The 18,969-nt window shown below is 37.4% G+C and overlaps 1 protein-coding gene across 4 annotated transcripts in view; it reads right to left on the reverse strand.

The window, feature by feature from the left end:
- ndrg4 (NDRG family member 4) overlaps positions 1–18,769 on the reverse strand; it is a 46,420-nt gene extending 27,651 nt beyond the window's left edge. For 2 of the 4 annotated variants that reach the window (XM_007558518.2, XM_007558517.2), the window contains exon 1: positions 18,627–18,768. The gene's annotated coding sequence lies outside the window, so the exon portion shown is untranslated. Of the gene's footprint in view, positions 1–18,626 lie in introns of all 4 variants that reach the window. The other 2 variants (XM_016674512.1, XM_007558519.2) reach the window with 2 other exon arrangements.
- Between the last annotated feature and the right edge of the window lie 200 nt (positions 18,770–18,969).

Raw genomic sequence — 18,969 nt, forward strand, 5'->3', positions numbered from 1 at the left:
TCACACCTCATCTCATCCTACCATATCTGCTTTTCCCCAGCCGGTCTCATTGCTTTTTTTTTATTTTTTTTTTTAGGCCTTACCGTTATGTGGTTATGTAAGACGTCAGATTTTAAAATCAATTAGTGTTGCATTTTATCAGCTATATTTGGAATCATGACGCCAGTGTTGATGGTGGAAAAATACTGCTCCGGGCTTCTCGTGTGGCTTGTCCGGTGACAACCAGACTCATATTATCAGCAAATTATGATTTTGTTTTGTAGCAAATACCTCTCTTTAACGCTCATGACTGCAGAAAGGCTTGCACCGAAATGATATTTGGAAAGAACATCATTTGTTCCTGGAGGAATTTAAAAAAAAATGTACTGAACATTCACTGATTTTAACCTATTTCTACTATTTTCCTTTAAAATGTAATGATTACCGCGACCTTATTCATTTTCCAAACAATTAACAGCAGTTCCCTCTTTTAATGTTAAATTGAAAGCTGCGCAAAAGACAAAAAATAAAGATTTTAAAAGAGTTCAGATAGGCTTAAGGTTAATTATTTTTAATTCATAATCTATAACAATGCTGTGTTTCAGGCTGACTGGATAACATGACATGAGAAATATGTGGGACAAAACTCGAACTTGTCCCCTAAAGAGTTAAGACTTGACTTGAAAGATATTTACATTAAATACATTTTAGCCCTGTCTTTTTCACATTGTTTATGTTCATTGAGGCTTCCCAGATCATTCATGCTCACACTTACTGGCTAATTAAGCACATCTGACTGGCAGCATTTGGTTGCTTCCTTTGTACACTAAATGAACCTAATTAGAAATCTATATTACTTTGATATATGAGGTAATTGTGCTTGAATTGGTGATTTATTTAGCAAACATTTCTAGAATCCAATTAACTCATTAGAAACAATTACGACTTTTACCTCACTTTATGAAATCGCTGTCCTTCAGCAGTGTTTGTTTCCTGACCACTCTGCCCCTCAGGACACTGAAAGGCCCACTGAGGCATGCAGTCCACTTTCCACAGTGGAGAGCCGAACTTCAAAGCCTCTCTTCATCACCGACTGGGCTCAGACAGCGATTGTGTCAGTGGGGGTAAATCTACTTTCTGTCGACTCTTTTGTGGAGAGTAAATGCTGCTAAGAATTTTTTTTTATTACTGAATTGGGTTTTGAGTAGAAAACCTATTCAGCATTTTTAAAAAAAAGAACAAAATGGATTCATCCAGTTTTTTTTCCTTCCTCCTTCACGTCTCTCCAGACAGGGTTGCCGTGACAACCCAGCTGGGTCCAATGGCATCTGGCTCACCCTCTCTTTTCCTTTCAAATTACACATTTATGTTTTCCACCACCGTCTTAATTACATATTCTAGTCTACATACGAACACAGCTTAGCAATATTGTCAGACATGATGGGTCGCATCTCACCTGTTTTTCTAAATGTAACAAATCATAAACCGAAATGTAAACCAAACAATATATCACCACCTGAAAAAGATAAAGGCTAACCTTGAAGATAAATGCCTCAAGCCTTAATCAATCATTCCTGTTTAAGAAAAGATGCACAAATATAAAAAAAAACAAAAGAAGTGGTTTTAGAGTTAATACATTGTTTTCACTGCATTCCCTGCTGCATGTGATAAAGTAACAACTAAGCCAATAATAGGGAACGAGTAGAGCAATTTCCATCCATCAGTAGTCCATACCTGCCTACTCAGGGTTGAACGTGAGGTGGGTTACAAGACAGGCAGCCATGCATACACACACTCACACGTAAGGGCAATTTAGAGAGGTCAGTTCACCGAAACTGGAGAACCGAGAAGCATGCACCGTTATGCAAATAATCAGAGAAAGACTCACTGGCTAGGATTTGATCCAGTAGTCAACTATTTTTTTTCACAATGGATGGTCAGAGGCTGGGCAAAGCTTTATTAAGCTAATAAAGAAAATAATATTCAATTTCTTTAACTTGGAACCTAAAGAACATAATTTCCTGCAACTCTCATCCTACTCGCCTGCTTTCTTTATTTCTTAATGAGGCCTCTGAGATTTCATGAGCTGTTCATAACTTTGATTTGCTTTACTTGCATTTAGGAAGTAACAAATTAACTAATTGGTTTCTCTCAAGGGTTCTTTTATATTCACCAGGTTTTGTTGTGCATTTGATGAAGAGCAGCTAAACTGCTGTAGTTCTTATGGTAATCAGTGGATGGCGCTGTAGATAAAATCTTTCTTTATCCAAGGACAGGTAGCAGAAAAAGAGTCTAAGAGGAAGCGCATTTCTAATGCATGTCTAAGGAAAGAGTGGCATCATAAATGTAACTTTTTTGCAGTTTTTAAAAATCTATCAAACATTTAGTAATAATTCCTTCTATCTTTTAAAATGCTGGTAAAAACAGGCTATTTCAGACTCGACCTCTACCGCATTTCTTTTTTGGACACTCTTGGACTGTTACAAAAAGAAGGGACGTGTCCGATGGACCAAAAGGACCCCACAAACACAGCCTGTATGAGGGCCTGTATTGCACATGTTGCCTAGCGTTGGACGTAAATAAATTAACTATAAACCATGTGTGTTGTCGTCTTGTATTGAAATCACGTATCCCTCAGTGCTAGACTGAGTGACTGGACATCCCAGATGTCCAGTCATGGAGGAAAATGAAAGAAGGAAACCTAAAGATTTATGATGGGACAAAACCAGTACTTTTATGCTTTTTTTTTTCATTGTGACACTCATTGTCCCTAAAAAAAGGTTGGCAAATAGTTCAAACATTTGACTTAAAGTGAAGGATACGGACCACTAAAACAGCCACAATAACTATTAAACTGTTTTTAACTTTTTACTGTGTGTTTTTGTAATTGTTACAGTTCTGTTGAAAAAAAAAGCCACATTTTGAAATTAATTTTGATTCACAGACTGAATCTTAATACTTTCTCTTCCCCCTACTTTTGTTTTCACCGCTCAGAGTGAGGTCCAGATTCAGTCTTTGGAAACAACTGGAATAAACAACATACGCTGCCCCCTTTTGAGCCAAACACTGGTGTAAAGTCCAATTTTTGTCAATGTAACTATTGGAACTCAATGAAGCATCATTACTCTTCTCTGCTCTCCTGCTTTATATTGCACACAATGCTTCTCTTTCGTTTTCTCCATTCACAGGCTTGTCTTGCCAAATTACACATTTCACAGTCACACCATTGTAACCTTCTTTCTAACTGTCTTCCCTCCTCGGCTGGTATATGGCTGTGAACTCCTTTAGTGTTTTGATGTTTTAAGCATTTCAGTTGTGCAGTTTCCACACAGACAAGTTTCACAAACACAAGATTGGACAGTGGACTTTTTAAAGCATGTTAAAGCTCATTCAAGTTCCTACACAGAAAGAAAATCCTCCCTTAAGAGTAAATCTTTCTAAGAGGGTTCCATTTAATAAATGACAGATTTTTAGACTGTAAACATTATCACGTGCAAAACACAGCATTCTCGGCTCTTTGTTTGCCAAGAACCAAATCCTAATTTGAGATAACTAAAATAAAGGGTAGCTCTTGAGAGCAACTATTGTGCAACTTTTACATGAATACCTGCTCCAACACACCTGAATGAAATGAAACATGTAGAGAAGGTCATTTGAGTCAGGTGTGCTAGATTAGCTATGAATCCAAAAGTTGCAGGATAGTACCGTTCGAGGACTGCTGCTTTCGCAAATTTGGCAAATCTGAATAGAATAGTTGCAATTGCACCCTGCATTCAACTGCGTAGACAATAAGGTTTTTCTTTAGCTGATTAACTAAAATCAGAAAATCAATAGGAATGGCAGCAGAAGCAGAATCCCACTGGGGTTAATTTTTAAATGTAACTTTTATCTTCCAACAGGTTGGATTTTACCAAGATTTAAAAAAATAAATAAATATGCATCTACATTTGATGCATATTTGCGTCAATCAGTGGAAGGAAATCGGTTAATCTTCACATCTGTCATTCTCATCCAGACCCAACCCAGGTTAACTCCCTACTGGCAGATTTTTTTTGTTTGTTTTACCTTTGCATGTATTGTAATGCTTATTTTAAGCTTTTCCATCCTTGAAGGGCCTACAAAGCAATAGTTTAGATTGATGACAGAAGTCTGAGGGCTGGTCTCTGTCTCTGCACACAGATCCCTTCAGAGAGACAGACACCAGAGGCTCAGAGTGTCGAGGGAAAAGCTACAACTCTTCCAACTGTGAAGCACCCATGAAAAATAGTCAGGTATTTATTTAAACACAGTCGTATTTTGGCATTACAATTAAACCTACAGCCAGACATCTTTGACAAGCTAATTATTTTAGACCTAGCTCGTCAAGGATAAGTGGGTATAGATAATACAGTAGATGGAACAACAATGCTATTAAAGATTCACACTAAACGACCTGAAGCTGCAACTGCAGCGAAAGACGGCTCCGAAATGCAGCGACGACGATGTAGGAGCTGAAGTCAAATGTTTTCAAAGATATGAATCCTGCTTTTTTCTCTACACAGTTATGCACAAGTTTTTATAACTTTTTTTTTTAATCTACCATATAAGGTTTGTGGCTGTAACACAAGTTCAGAAGGTTTTATTTAATACTTCTGTAAAGCACTGTAAGCACAAAGAGAAGCTTTCTGTCAGACAGAAAATCAATTGCAGATTCATGTGAAAGGGAAGCATCACATCTGATCTATGAGGACGGAATCAATACTCCGAAGCTGGGATGGCATCAGCACATGTGCTGACAGAGGAGGAAGGTTAGGATTTCAGGAGAAGCAGTAGAAACCTCCTTAGTTACACTGTCACATAAATTAAATGGCTGATTTTAATTTATTTTTATTGCTCCGCGTTACCCAAAAGGCTGCTGTGTCACTAACTCCCACACTAAAAGTGACAAAGCTCAGGTTTGCTCCCCCCTCCACCCTCCTGAGTCTCCCGCAACCTCATCATATGACAAGGTTACTGAATCCACTCAGCAGTGTTAATTAGACATATGGCTGCTGCACTTCAAAGAGGAAAAAAAACTTCCAAAGGACATGACTTTTTTTTTCCTCCTACATACCCTCAAAGTGATAAGACCGCTCTGCTGGCATGTTACAGACAGATAAAGAGGAAGATGGAGTCACTGCACTCAAGTGCAAGCAACAAGGACATGAAAACAGGGTTGACTGCAGATATTTTACTTATAAAATTACCTCCAGTGAAGTCTGCTTGAGCTCCATCAGTCCTAATTAGAATGAGGACCGACTTTTTGCTGACTTTCAAAGATAATTTAATAGATAAATATATGTTGCAAAAGAAAATATTTTTGCTTCTGCACGCACAAGAACGATTTTTTTACAATCAGAGCAAATTATTCGGTGCAAATCTGAGATTGTAATTTATGTGCTGAAATGCCTCTGGACACTTGGAAACATCCTGACCTATTAACTTTGCAGGTGTGTGTTAACGCGCTTGAAAATGTTGAGAAAGCGCAAAGATTTACTGAACACAGAGAGAAATGTTTTCAAGTGGTTATTTCTTGAAAATAACTTCTTATTCTATCTCTGACTTGATAGAACAGAGTGGACCAGCACCAGCAGACAACATGGCACCTTGAATAATCGCAGAGGAAACGTCGAGCTGCTTGGATTCTGTGCTTCCTCCAGACTCTGGGACCTTGATTTCAAAATAAAATGTTTATTCTATGAAGCTCTGGGTTTGCACACATTCTACCTGACAGCCAATGTGACACAGATGCAGACACGCAGGTCTATAAAGACCCATCTGTTTTTCCCAACTTCTTGTCATCCAAAATGTCTGCTGTAAAACAAGCTCATTTGTCAGAAGGAGTTGCAAGCATCCTGCATCATCCATAGAAGTGCTCTGCCATAGCCAGGCTTGCTCACTGGCAGCTTATGACTCACCACAGAAGGAACATTAGTCATGGCAGCAATAAAAGCCAATCTGAATCAATTAATGCATTACCCTCACCAACGATAAATAAATAAATAAATAAATAAATAAAGTGCAATAACCATCTGAATATTTGCCACTGCTAAAAACAACAGTCTTTGCCTTATTTGTGACACAGTGGCTCATAGAACTCCTCAAATGATGCTCCACTGATGCTTTTTTTTTTTTTTTGCTGCTTTCATGTGAACAGGAGCATGACTTATATTTCTCTATAAGTCTAAAAAAAAAAACATTTTCAGAATCTTCTCTTATGAGAAAAAAACCCCCAGATCATTGCAGATGGCCGCTCACACTGAGCCTGGTTCAACTGAAGGTTTCTTCCTTTTAAAATAGATTTTTTCTTTCGGTATACATGCTCACTATGAGGGGTTGCTGCAAAGTCAGTGAAAAAAAAACATTCAAGGAGCCATCCACTATCACTACATGCTCATCTAGGAGGAATGAATGTTGCAAGTCAGTGACTTCATATGACCTGCTGGGATTCCTAAGGTAGAAAACCTTTTTTATGTAATTTGAAAAACAAACTGAACTTGACTGCTTTATTTGTATCTAGGTTGATAGGAGTGTATGGAATCTGTCTATCTGACTCAGATGAACAAACTTTTTTTTATTTTACAGTGCCTCAACACTTCATGTGTTGTAAACTGGCAATTTGTGTAAGCAAAAACAAATTGATGTTCTGTGCTGCATGTTTTGTCGAGCTGAACTACTCCCCCTGTCAGATGGAGATCTTCCAAACAACATAAGTGTAAAAGTCCAGTGCGATGACCTTTTTAGGCTATAAAACTTACAGTAACCCTCTGCTATTGTGATCTCTAAAGGTGTGCAATGTAAGCATCTTCAGTTGTCAAAACAAAGATATAAAAAATGAAACAAAACCACATCATCTCCTGGGAGTAAGAGCAGATCTGTTTGTGTGAAGTGTAACAAATGTTGCTGTAATTAGCACTAGTCTAATTGCTTCTCTTCGAGGATTAATTGGGTATACTCTAGGAAAATCCTCGTCACCCTCAGTCGTGCATTTCTAATTCGGATCTAATTTTGTAGGTTCAGACAGTCCAATTATTGTGCCTCCTTCCCACATCCCAAACTAAATTGAGTCATTCCTCTCCTCCTAAGAGGGGGATTGGAACAATGCTGCATTTCATTTGAACTTTGAACTGTCAGAATCAGCTATAGCTCTCACTTAGACTTCTCACCACTGGTAATATGCACACTGCAGTAAAAAAAAAAAGTTTATTTTTATTTATTTGTTTGTTTATTTATTTTCATTTTTACAGGTAACTGCATAAATTAAGAAATGTCACAATTAATCTTGGGTCAGAAAAATCAAATTCTATGTTACTTATACTTTTTTACATATATATATATATATTAGTGAAAAACAAAACTGGCAATGAATCTTGGTGAACAAATTAATGCCTCCTGTTTTTTAGATAACTGTTTTAATTCATCTACATAATGTTTCTGTGGTTCAGTAGGTAGAGAGGTCATCTGGGAAAATTCAATCTCCACATGTTGATGGACAAACCTTTTCAGAGCACTGCATCCAAGTAAACCACCTACATGAGTGAGAACTTTTGCTTTGGCTAGATCTAAAGGAGCCTTTAGAAAAGAAATTCTTGCAGGTAGAAGGTTAAATTAGAGGTGTTTGTGTGCACAACAACGAGCACGACGGTGTCCAAATCCTTGTGCGTTTTCATTTTGCAGCTGCCAAGCAGTTCAGTTGGATGTGATGTCATTACCAGATTTTAAGTCTTACCTTTGACACAAATGAAGCATTAAATCTCGCAAGTTCAATCCTTCTCTACGTAAGATGCTTAAATTAAAGACAGTCAAAGCCGATAAAAACAACAGTATACAGCAATATCCGGGTACATTGCCAATATCTTGTCTTTTGCAGGATTTTATTACTCAAGTATCTTTCTGTCATGAAGTGGGTTTGAGGTGGTGAGGAGAGACGCAGGATGAACCCAGGTTGTAGTGAAAATGATGTGATTTAATGAAGGAAGCTCAAAACAGTCCAGGATGACAGGCAGCACAGCAGAGAGGTTAGCATACAGCTAATTACCGGTAGCAACTGATGACACTGAAGACTGAATAGGAGAGCTAAGCTTAACCAGGACTATCCAGTTCAACTGGCCAGCACACAACAGACAAAACTGACATTAGACGAGGACCCGACAAGAGACAAAGACAACAGGTGGGCTTAAATACACAGGGAGCGTAATCAGGTAACTAGACACACCTGGGAAGCAATCAACAGGGGAGACAGGACAGGGAGGACTAAACACAGAAAACCTAAAAATAACTACACAAAAAATACCGAACACAACACTTTCTAGTGTGGATATTAGCCCGTACTGACATTTCTCCACACATCCCCACATTCAGTCCTTCTCCTCCCCATCATCCAACCTGTTGGCCTCCAAGCACTCTAGGAGCGGAAGTACTTCACCAGCTGACGGTATTATAAGCTACACATCGAAACATAGAGGCTTTTTTTTTTTCTTGCTCTTTTGAAAATGAGATTTTTAATTATTAATAGCTACTTGGTGTCTAGAGGAATCTTCCTTAGCTGAGAAGCTCCACAGAGCACAGATATAATTTCTGAGAGGAGGATTAAATATTAAAAATTAGCTCTCTCTCACCTCTAGACAGAGAAACTCAGCAGCCATTTTTTCTGGAATTCAAAGATCCCTTGTCTCGGAGGTGGTGCCCAAGAAAAAGTTACACAGTGCAGCTGACTTTTCACTCGTGGAGAAACGTAAATTTGTTTATTCATCATTCCTGGCTGAGTCAAGCAGAAAATAAACAAAGAAAATAAAATAAAGAAAGCAGATCTAGGAAGCGTCCAGTCACACAGTGGGGAACTTACTCTTTTGACAACACTCTTGTTCAAGCATCTATTTTTGCCTCACCTCTCAGTGGGGGTTAGGTGAGACAGGACAACCCCGCCTCCGCCAAATTGTTTCGGAGTATTGAAAGACGAGCAATGGCGAGCGATAATGAAGGTAATGTCAATGTGATTTGTGTAGAAGATAAAGTACTAAGTCTGTGCTTTCCATCAATATTCATTCATGTAGTCACTGATGCTGGTGGTGTTAAAAAAAGAAAAAAAAAAAAAGTCTGTGATGCTGCCCAGAATTTCAATTAGGTGCTGATCACCGAAGTCAGTGATGCTCTAACAGAAGTGATTGCTGCCGTCCATCTGTCTGAAAACGGCTGTAATGGCATTTTAACACAGTTTGGATGTCATATTTTTTTTTATAAGAACAATTGTTATCTTGTAAATGTATTCAAGTATCTCCAACAGATGAGCTCCCGTTAAAAAAGGGAGGCTGCAGTGAAACCATAAAGTATTCACAGCGCTCCGCATATTTTGTCTTACAGCTGTTTTTTTCAAAATTGTATTAAATTAATCTAAGACAAATTAAGACAAATCAGGAGGGGGTGGGGGGGCTGAACGATTTTGGGTGCTTTGTGAATTTATTATAAATAGAAAACCAATAAGTCTTGTGTGTGTCCTAGATGAAAATGTATGTGTTTGTACAAAGATTGGCGCACTTACAAAAAATGATGGCATGACAAAACAGTGCTTGTTAGGCAATGTAGCATCTGGAGGACGGGTCTGAATTAGCCTCTGAATTCAGAGGAGAGTTCCAGAAAGCAGACGTGGCAATGGTGGAGGAAACCTTCATAAAGGCTTTTAATGTCTCATTATAGACATTAAAAGAGGCACTGCAGTAAGTACAGGCAGTTTGTGAGGCCATTAAATACATCCTTAATAAATCCCTGATGACAGATGAAATTCTGCACAAAATGAAGGCTGAAGACGGACAAAAGGTTCCATTCAGATGTCTCTACGGTTCCAACGTTGAGCATTTACGGGTCTGTAAAATAATAATAATATTAATAATTCATGCTTCTGTAGTTCTGAACATAGGTTGAAAGTATCCGGCTACCTGTCCAGGGTGAACCCCGCCTCTCGCCCGGAACGTTAGCTGGAGAGGCACCAGCAACCCTCCCGACCCCACTAAGGGACAAGGGTGTAAAGAAAATGGATGGATGGATGGATGGATACACATGCAGACACACGCACACACACAAGGTTAACTGTAGAAATATGTTGCCAGATCGTTCCCTTCAGGCAAATTTAGAGTCACTGATGTATTCTGGGGATTCCCACCAGAATGTTGCTGGTCTGACAGCATGGTGGCAGGTGCTGCTGGTGGAGGGGGAGTCCAGTCCTGGGACTGTTTTTGATTTATTCAAAGAACCTCATCAAACCTCGTTCAGTGTGATTATTCTACCATGCGAACTGCCAGAAGGAGACCAAAAAATATTTTCTTTCCAATTTAGCGAGGTATAAACTGTCAAGTCCTGCAAAAAATATTGCTACTGCATAAATTCATTCAGCAAATATGTCACTGGAAGTTCAGGGTGTGCTGTTTATACCTGTTTAACTTGCCTAATGCAAAGAAAGCATCTCCCTGATTAGATCTTACCTACCTCACATGTGTCATTCCTCATTTATAGACAAATCTGACTATTTTTAGTACATTTCCAGAAGAATTTAATTCCACTTTTTGTACTTTTTCTACGGCTGATAATTGTATTCAGAGACTTTAGTAAAACATGTATTTATTTGGCTCCAACTCACTGGCTGCTTTAGGCACAGGATGAATTTTAAGGATGTTTGCTGAGCTTATGCCCTGGAGATGAATTTTAAAACACTTTAAAGCAAGTGCTACAGGCTTGATATATAACCTTTGTCACAAAATGAAAATTAGGAAAAGTAAACAACATTATCTGCAACCGATAACTGTTCTTACCAGTGATATAGGGCAAGGAATTGATCTAGCGAGAAGTCCATGAATGGCTTTCAAAAAAACAAAACAGAACTGTAAAATTTTACTGCCAAATATGACATTTACAAGGCGGAAAGGTATTTGTCTCTTTCGGGCTGAGGAATAAGTCCAGCTGCGATGTTTTCGTCCAGCTAAAGACAGGTTACTGAATGTACATGTAAGTAAATTTGATATTGTTTTGCACAAATTACTTTCTTAGATTGAATGTTTTTTAAGCAGTTGATCAAAATAATTTGCAACTTGCATTCCCCTTCTATTGGTTGTTTCTATAGTCTGCCCCTTTAAGCTGCAGGGCAGATGGACGGACAGTACGTGGCCACTAGTCATCGTTGGTGGGAGATGGATGGCTTCACCAGACTCTTTCCTGGACTGGATGTCAAGGCTCAAAGCCCAAAGGAGCAATCCGTGATAACAGATGGCTTTCCTGATTAACTGCTGTTTTCTTGCTCAGATCCTCTTGTCTTTGTTGCACTATTAAACTGACATCCCCACAGCACTAATTATCCTGTATTTTATTACTGACCAAATTAGCAGTAAAATGACAAAACATTGAGAAGCATCGCTGCTAATTTTCTACCAAAGCTAATAATCGAAATGCAATATCCTGGTGTGTCATTATATGTGAGGTGAGCAAATGTTGCTTTCATTGCTAACGACGAATCAAGTCAATTAGCATAAAATTAGATTCTGACCTATAATGTTATTTGTTTTTGGTTTTTTTTTGTTTCTTTTTTAGGTTTGACTTGCCAATTCAGATTTTCTTCACATGCAATTGTATTTGTGTAAACTTTTTCCAGTACAACCATTAGATGTAATAAAAATTGACCATAAAAGAGAATAAATGTGCTTATGGCCGGTGTTCTTGTCTGTTTCATTTAAAAATAAATGTTTTGCTGCTTAATACTTTGTTTTTGTTTTCTGAAACACTCTGTTTGACTTTTGATGATTGTTAATTATCCCCTTCAATCTAAAAACAGAAGTAGTTGTAAAAAGTATAAGTATTAAAGACAACAGAAAATTAAGGAATTACAGGATCAATGTTTTTCAGTTTTGATGTATTTGATGATTAGACCAGAAACAAAACAAGATGTTTAAGAATTTGACTTGTTGATCTTCCTGCATCTACACCTAAATTTGTCAGGCTAGTGAAAAGATAGTGTCGGCTTATAAAACGCTAGATTTATTAGAAGATATTAGCTTGATATGTTAGCCTGTTGCTAAAGTTTGCCTTTGATGGATATGATTTAAAATGTAACTGAATAAAATACTTTCCAACTTAAAGTACAAGGTACAGATTCATTGTCTGAAGTTACAGTGATGGGAGTAAATATAACTGGTTGCTTTTGACTTTTGACTACTCTATAGATTGGAAAATCAAATTAACTTTCCACATTAATAGTTACGTTTTTGAACAAAACAACACATTTAGCATATATAAGCTCTTTGATGTTGATAAAGCTTAGGTCAGTTTTGGTTTTGTAAAGAAGCCAACTCATTTGGTAGCTTATTATTTAAACATATTTATACAGTTTTTTGGTCAAATGTTGAATATTAATGAACAGTTTGTTCTAGTTTCATATGTGGAAATACTGTTTTTACTTTAGTTTTTTGAACTCCATAGCATGAGTGGCTGATATTAACTTAGTACATAGAGCATTTCAGGAGTCATAAGAATTATCCGCAGCATTTTTTAATAACATGAACCCTGCTAGCTACAGAAATAATCTTTAAAAATCGGTCATGAGGACGAAGAATGTTGCCATCGATTACACACTGTGCCTGTCTTCATTGTAAAACAAGGCTTCCATTAGTGACCATTAAGTGTCAAAGTGCATGAAGTTAATATCAGTCTGGTTTGGTGCATCGTTCATCTAATCGATATACTTATTTGTAAACATCCAATATTTTTTGAAACACAAGGAATCAAGTTTTCTTTAGAGTTGAAAATGGCTGGTTGTATTTCCTCAACAAAGATTTTCTAATATTAATAATTCAAGAAAGTGTGGAACCAGTGCAGAATCACTAGTTCCCTGCAGACTGAGACAGCACACAGGCTGGCATTCAAACACTTATGGACAACAGCAATGGATAACACACACACACACACACACACACTGAGGGGGAAAACAACGCTTGTAAAAATGTGTAATGGCAAGGATTGCTGATATGCTCCATTTCAAATGAGTACAGCAATAACAGGAAATAAGAGTGAGATTCATCTGAAAATCTTTTGCCCAGTTGAGCAGCATATTCTTAAATTGAACTGAAAACTGCTCTGTGTTATAATTGGATGTCTTTAGCACGTTGACTGCAGCGCTATAAGCATCGGACTGGAAACAGAATGAAGGCAATGTTTATTAAGGCAATACTGACATTTGGAAAGCCTTCCAGAGAAAACTGTTTTTATTTAGGCGTTATTGAGTCTTTGTCATACTGGAGTACGCCAGGCAGTACAAATCTCCAATAGAGACAAATCTGTTACTAAAACTTACCATAAAGTAAATCTCTTTGGAAAATTTGCTCTGTTTAACATACAAATGTAATCTCTAGCTATATGTCTTAATTGACTTGATTGCATTACTGTGTCCTGTCTGAGTTGTTGTGAAAGCCTGTAGCAGAACATGTCAAACAAAGCACTTAGATTAGATTAGATTAGATTAAATTAGATTAGTTTAGATTAGGCTGCTGTTTTCCAGATTTAGTTTAGTTTTTGGCATAAAAGTTCAACATTACCTAAAGTGTGTCTTAATGAAATTACAAGATGATTCATTTAATCATGGCTTCTCAGAGTCCCTTTGGTTTCTGCTCCAACTTTGTCCCTCTGACACAAAAAATGCTTTGAAGAAGAAAAAATATGTGTCCACACATTTTTTTCCCCCAAAATGCCATTATTAACCGTAGTCATCTTTGAAAAGATTGTGATATAAACAATAATTTGGATCATTTTTTCCAATTCTAGTCCAATATTCAAGTTTTGATATTATTTCTTATGAAGAAAAAAAAGATATCCAAACCTGGCCCCATTTTTAAAAACGGGATTATTGGTAATGAGTCTTTTTTACTGTGTTACTGTGGATGTGAGGACAGAGCTCTAGTAGCAGTCAGTCTTGCAACAAATCTGAAGAAGCTTCTGACTGAAGATTGTTGCTGTATGACCATCGTTTGACATGCTAACTGCTCAATTTCCAGGTAGTGGAGATTATATTCATCATTTGCTTTTGCCGCTCCTTTTAAGAGCTCTGTGTGACCATGTGGTTAGAAAGAGAGATGCTGGAGTTGGGGATTTAACCCTCGCCCATTGTGATTCATAGAACAGAGAGTTTGAAGTTCTGCCTTCTCTCTCTGCTCTTTCGTTTTGCTCTGCAGCCCCAAAGTCTCCTTTTCAACTCCTCTAGGATTTGGGGTTGTAGTTCAGGTATGATTTGAGCTTTTTGAGATGCTGAACAGCTGCTCCCAGTTTTAAAAACAATACCTTTGTTGCCATGGTTGCACATCATAACAAATATTGGAAAGTATAAAAGTAGGAGCAAAATTTCTTCCAGCTGAAAAGCATCCAAAACCAGAGGGGAAAAACTGTCCAAACATGGAATGCTGCAATCAAAGAAATGGAGACAAAAGTCTAAAAATAGAACAAATCAAATCAAATCACATTTACATCCAGACCTTGATTAGGCCATTCCAAAACCCTTCAAAGTTTTAGACTTTCAAAGGTGGTCTTGCTTTTTTCTCAGATTATTGTGCATAACTCAAGTTCACTTAAGCATTGGGTCATAAATGATAAATGGCCTTATTTTTTTCTGATGCTGGACATTCTCCTGCAGGATTTTCAACTTAAGACAAGAATCTATGGTTCCATCAAGTCATCCAGAGACTGAATCATCAAAGCAGTCAAAGAAGATTACACTCGCAGAACCATGTATAATTATTAGTATAGTAGGATGTTCTTTCTTTGAGGGTGGAGGGGACATGCCTTACAAAAAGTAACACTTTTTTCAATCTACAGACTATTTTTTCCGAAAGTTAGGAGTCATTAAGATGTTATGTGGAAAAATGAAAAAGCCGTTTGGTCTGTGTGTTGAGATTGTTTGATTTATAGTCCTTGAAAAAAATCTCAACTATGATGCATTTTGATAAAATATGCCAATAAAACAACAAAAAATAATTTTGAATGTTAGTTAATGGTAAAAAGGGCAGAAAGGTCAAAAAAATGACCTTTTTTAAAGGAATGTGCAAGACTTCAAAAATAAATAAAAGTCATTAAAAAAAACAAATTAAAATCACCAATAAACATACAGCCTGGACAAATGTTATTCCATTCGAATCATCCCACAGCCACACTTAATTAATAATAAAATTCAAAAACACAAGTAAAATGCCCAGGGGCCCATGAGGGCTAAACATTTAGAAGCAGTATTAAGTCGGGAACATAATAAGCATTCAATGAATAAACAATCTGGGGAATGATTAGACTTCACAAAGCCGAAGCAGAGCCAGAAAATAATGTGAACCTCAACCTGAAAATGACATGCAGAAACATTTTAGGACGTCACCTTTCCTCTGAGCATCACTCTAATGCCTCTAGCATCTATGAAATTATCTCTAAGTAGATAACTATGCCATGACAGATGAACTACTTCTGTACTAAGCATATTTGTTTAATTACTAGATAATGATTTTCTAATGGCTGACTGCTGCATAATAAATATGCACAACACTGGACTGCTTGACAGAATGAAACAGATGAACGGAAAATGCCATAAACAATTTCAGCCGAGCTGAATAAGGGGAGAGAGCGGGGGATGGGGACTGCGAGGCACAGCATGGTACGTTATTTTGGCTACAGTGGCTTTATAATCCTACGTACATCGTCTGCAGAAGGCTCACTGGAACCGTGCAGCCAGACTTGGAAGGGAAGTTCCTCGCCGCTTCTTTCAGCAGGTATAAAAATACAAGACAAGATCTACTGCAGTGCTGCTGAGGTTATGAAAAGATTCACAGAGTTTTATTGGAAGACAACAAAGCTACTAATCAAAAGGACACCCAACAGCCTGAAAAGAATCCTGTAAAAAAAAAAAAAAAAAATTCTAGCGAATCAAAGGTGAAAAATCTTTGCAATGCAATCCCTCTCACTGAAATATTGATGCTTCCGAACCGGTGGGATTGCATGTCCCACAACTGTATTGAAAAACCACCAAAAACCCAATTTGATATGAATATTGACTAACGGAAATAATTTTAACAACCCCAACGCAGATGAAAGTTGACCTCCCAAATAAAGAGAAGAAATCTAGGAAAAACATCTTGCAAAGTGGAAAGCATTAGCATGCAGAACACGCTAATAACAGTGCTGCTCTTCCAGTGGCTCACTCACAGTGCCAACCTCATTGTTTAGCTGTTGAGAATGCCACTGGGTGGGAGGGAGATGGATGTTTAGAGAGAGATTTGGAGACTCCAAGGAGAGAGAAGATTTGTTTCAACATACAAAGAAGCAGAAAAACAGCAAGACTTACAAACAAGTAAATCCTTCGATGTCAATCACACTTTTCAACCCTTTACTCCCTGCATTTATTTACAAATGTATAGATATTTTTATGTATGATTTGTGCCACTGCCACAGGTGAGATACATACGTAGTGGTTAAAATTGGTCTCTTAACCTAACCTACTCTTCAAATTCTAGAAAAACATTTCTGTTGGAAATAATTAAAATAAGTAACCTTAGGAAAATCGATACATTTGTTTTAGATAAACCGTTAATAAGTTTGCTTTCTTTGAGCGTAAATGTTAGAAATATTTGCAAGCACGTCTAGGGAATTTGACTTTGCTTACTAAAGTCACCTGCCCTTAAAATGCTGTATTTAATTGTTCTGTTGACTTAATTTCTGTGTTTTAAATATATAAAATAAAATAGCACTGTTAGATAAAACAGAATATTAACAATGCAGCTACAGCAACATTAGCAAACATATTAGCAAACATTGTTACTTTTGTGTCAATGCTTTTAAATGTTGCTCTTTGTTAATCAATTTACAAATTTGTTGTTTATCTAGACTGATAAGTAAATAGTTTTCTTGGACAGAAAATTATAAAAAATAACATTGTTTGCTTATTAGGAATGCTAACATTACTGCTAACTTGGTTAGCGGTACTTGTAAATCAGAATTCCTCAAAATGTAGTTTTTTGTTATTCTGATAAATTGTGATTGTTTTTTATGTACAAAGTAGTTCACCAAAACATAACAGTAACAACTTTATGTGCTAACATTACCAATATTAGTAACGCTAGCAAACACAGCTACCTGAGTTAGCTTGCTTTCCAATGATGGCTTTGCTAAAAATATCGCTTTTGATTATCCTGTTATATTAGATTTGAGGATAAAAATTACAATTTTTCTTTTTTTATTTTGGCACTTGATTCCAATGTGAAAATAAGAATGAAAATTTAGCATATATATTGGTTAGCATTCATTCCTATCAATTAAAAACAAAAACAGGTCATGTCACGTGTAAAAGTGATGTTAATATAACATCCAAATGAAAACACATGAAAATATCTAATGTACAAAAAACAAAACTAACAAAAATATTGTAGCCAGTGTACAGCCTCATAAATATGGGGTAAGAGTCGAGCTCCAGCTCGTTTGTAAGTGTGCAAGCAAAGGAGCTTCAAACAGATACACCCAGAATGAATTTTTCAGCTTGAACTCGATTTGACACATTAATATTCACACAGGGCTCTGGGTTTATCTGGTTTCCTAAACACTATGGTAAATCTCAATAGTCAGATGCCAAAATGGGCTTAATGGAGCAGCCGTTCGGTCTAAATTAAACCTGATTTGAGGCTGGTAAAGGAACAAAAAACAGGAGTCTATTTTGCCTTTGTAGATCTATTAATAAGTTCAGAGCAAGGAAACAGACCGCTCCCAAAGGAAAGACAGCCTCAACTTCAATGGGAATGAGGGAGAAAAAACAGTTTAGAGACAAAACACTCACTGGATGTGGGAAAAAAAGAAAAAGAAAAAAAAAAGCAATTCATTTAAATCATTAATGATTTGGTGACAGTACAAAGGACTAAGCTAGTATTTTTGCTCATTTATGTAATCTTTTCAAAGGGTCCAGGTGGAAAAACGAAGATGCGTGGTTTTATTTCTCAAAGAAAAGAACACCAGAATTTGTGTTTCAGACTCAGACAGGTGTCGCCAGGAGCATTAATGCATTCAGATATGAGGCACCGCTATTCAAGCCTGCACCAAATTCAATCAACTTTTATGACTTAGGCATCATTCAGCTGCCTCACTCTGCGACAGCCAGACATTATCTTCTGCTCCCTTCTCAGTGACGTAAGCCCCCTTAAGAGCGCAATATTTATACATGCATTTTGCTCTCGGTCTCCAGCAAATGGTGCCCTTTTGTTCCCCGCGGGGTCAACAAATTCAACCTGTCGACATTCCGTTCACGCAAATGCAGAAGCCGCCAGCGGGGGTGTGTAAGCAGAAGTACAAAGCCTCAGCATCAGTACTCACAGATTCTGTGCCAGAAAAAAAAAAGAAAAAAGAGGGAAAAAAAAAAATTGCTGTCCTCATTTTTAACATCCTCCTCTTCCTCCTGCTGCTGTTGTCCTCTAACACACACAAAAAAGCCACCTCTCAAGGGAGGCGTCAAGTCTCACAATCATGGCCAATATAAAAAGATAGATGCAAATTTTAAGCCATTTGAAGCGCTACAAAGAGATTCAACCATTTTAAATGTTTAAATTAACACAAAGCTGCAGATAGATCAAAATTTACTGTACCTGTAGCGTAGCTCTCAGTGATCGTGGTTGGGTTTTTGTCCTTGTCTCTCCGTTTGCCACAATCTGGATGACAGAGAGAGAGAAAGAGGGAGAGAGGGAGAGGGAGTGTGTGTGTGTGTGTGTGTGTGTGCTCGGGGTTGCAATGGACAAAAAGAGAGAGAATAGTTTCTTCGTCACTCTGCCTCCCACCCCTTCCTCATGATAAACACAGAGCACGTGGCTTCACCGACGATGCAGCACGTAGAGAAAAATCACACCACCGAGAAATGAAGAGAGAAAAAAAATTATAAAAGGGAAGGACAGACGAGCACAAAACGAAAATTAAAAAAAAAAAGAAAGAAAG

The sequence above is a fragment of the Poecilia formosa genome, unplaced genomic scaffold (assembly GCF_000485575.1).
Source record: "Poecilia formosa unplaced genomic scaffold, Poecilia_formosa-5.1.2 Scaffold97, whole genome shotgun sequence".
Taxonomy (NCBI): domain Eukaryota; kingdom Metazoa; phylum Chordata; class Actinopteri; order Cyprinodontiformes; family Poeciliidae; genus Poecilia; species Poecilia formosa.